This window comes from Entamoeba invadens, assembly GCF_000330505.1.
Source record: "Entamoeba invadens IP1 unplaced genomic scaffold scaff_1105074724807, whole genome shotgun sequence".
In the NCBI taxonomy this organism is placed as follows: Eukaryota; Evosea; order Mastigamoebida; family Endamoebidae; genus Entamoeba; species Entamoeba invadens.
The window spans coordinates 110,120-112,959 of NW_004191646.1; positions in this window are offsets into that span (position 1 = coordinate 110,120).

Here is a 2,840-nt window from a genome sequence, read left to right on the forward strand (position 1 = left end):
CCAAATTTTTAAATCAAAATTCCGATATTGTACCACAAAGATATAGAGAAATAATGTATCGATTATCACAAACTGAACGAGCAAAATACCACGAAATTCTAAAAATTTCAGAAAAAAAGTTTGTTACTTATAAAGAAGTTGTGGATCTTGTTGAATCACTTGAAAAGTTTGTCAATACCCCAATTTATTTAGAAAACTACTTTATTGCTCTAAGTGAAGGTACTGACATTTCTTTGTTATTAGATGAAAAAGTTAAAGATTTTGAAGTAGTTAAAAAGAATACTCCTCGTTTTGATGTATTAAAAAAAGTTTATGGAGTCGATTTGATGTTTATAAACAACCTTAAAACACTTGAATTATTTAAAGGTAATTTACATCTTAAGTCTTTTAAGAAAACAGTGAAACGGAATATTATCGACTTAAATATTAGACTTTCCACAACACCAACAGCCACAAGAACTCAACTAATAGTTGATTCAAGACTTCTTGTTTCCAAACTAAAAAAGAGGTAATGACATTTATTTAAATGGTGTAATTAAAGTATATAATATAACAATTTTCAGACACATAACATGTTTCTAATGATTCATGTTTTTGTGACTAGTACTTTATCAGACACTAAAAAAATAACAATTTTTACAATCAAAACACTTTTTAAAGTAAACAATTAATCAATTAACAACAAGATGTTTAATTTAATAATTGTTATTTACACATACATTTTAATCGTTTTTAAATAACAAACAAGTCGAAATACAATCTATTTAACATCTAACAATAAAGTTCAAGTTAATTAAAATGTTTATGTTAAGTTTATAATTAAAACCAAACAACTCAATACAACTAAATTACTTCTTTGCTTTCTTCTTCTCCTTCTTCTCGTGGGTGGTTTCTTCGTGCTCAGTGTGCATAATTGAGGCAATTGAATATGATTTAGTTGGTGCTGGGTCATCATCAGTTTGGAATCTCTTTCCACCTTCCTTTGCTCCATTTCTCTTTCTTGGTTTTGTTGCCATCACTTTGACTTTGATTATTCATTTTGAAAACGCTTTTTATTCATTTTTCATTCTTGGGCGTATTTTTGGGATGGTTTACTTGTCGTCTTTTATTACGGCTTTTATCCCGAAAATATCAGAGAGTAACGCTTCAAGTTTTATTCATCTTTGTTGGTCTCATTTGTGTGTGACACGAATCCCAACGTGTCGCCATTTGGTAACTATTAATACTTATCAAATTGATAATCTTAGTCAATCATTCTTCTATATGTCAATAATTTCATTTAAAATTATTTTTATAACAATTGAAATATGAAGTAAAATAAATTCATAACACACCCTCAACATTTAATTTTTGTTTGGTAAAATAATAATTAAGTAATTAAAAATATACCATTTCAAATTCGAAGAGTAAGTTAGACAAAACTCAAACTTTTTAAGATTGTTTTAACAAAGTAATTTATTAATTTTAATAAATTAAAATTGACTAAATTTATATAGTTTATTATTATTTATTTTTAAATTAAAATAGTATGAAACGAATTTATTTAGGGTTTTTGTATTATTAGTAATAAAGATATTAACTATTATAATAAAATCAATAAATTAACAATAAACTATCGGTATAAACAATAAATTAAGTTACTTTGTTATAAATATAAACACTAAGAACATTATTAAAAAAACCGAATTGGATGAATAAAATAAATCGAAATGAAGTTTTATAGTTATTTATAAATATACAATCACATTTTTGTGTCGTATTAATACAACAGAGCAACTTCCCGTATTATGTATATACATTTTATGTCATATTTAACAGGATTCAAAATAACATGGATTAATGAGACAAATTCTTTACATCAATATAACTTCATAAAAATTACAAAATAGAACCAATCCAGCTATTTAAGCATCATTTTTATCTTGTTATTCATCATTTGGTGAATTTCAATGTACAAAACGTGTTTGAGTATGGCGCTTGTGTTTTGCAACTTTCGAAATATGACATTTAACTAACGTGTTTTATTCTATTCGTGACATTTTTGAATTTTAAAAATAAAGAATATATTGACAGCCGTATATTAAATGTGAAAAACAACCTTGCAAATAAAATATGTCAAATTTGTATGTGTAAACATGTTAATCACATTAATTGACATTAATTGACATTAATTGACATTTATTGACATTTATGTAATTAATCTGTTTATGTATATTTTATTTATATAAACACTAACATTATTGTTTATTATGAAGTGATGTAATTTTTATTTGAATATTATATTAATTATTAATTAACATCATTTTACTTTTGTTTATTAAACATTGTTATCATTAGTATATCGAAAATAAAAGACATAATTAATAAAATAAATATTCCTTTCATTATAACTGAATTTAGTCATGCCACTCTAATTAAAGTAATTATTTTAGAATAATTTTATTCGATTAAATTTAAGCATTCTTTAACCCTAAGTTTATGAGTTTTTAATTCTTAATAATTAGTTTATTAATCGTGTTAATATTTTCATTTAAAATAGTGGTTCTTAAATCACCTATGTTTCATTTAAATGGCTGAGCATATATTTAATTAACTTAAAGTGTTTTGGTCACTTTAAAATGCCAAACTTTTCACTCCCCTTACTATAATAATAATCGAAAATGTATCAAATTTCAATGTAATGTTACGTGTATTATAAATAATTTGTTGATTTGACAAGATGACATACAATATTTATTTACTATTATTTTAAATGTTTTTGCATATAAAAAAACTATTAAATTCAATTCTAACTTTTCCATTGTTTAATTGATCAAATATTAAACCATTTGACACCCTTT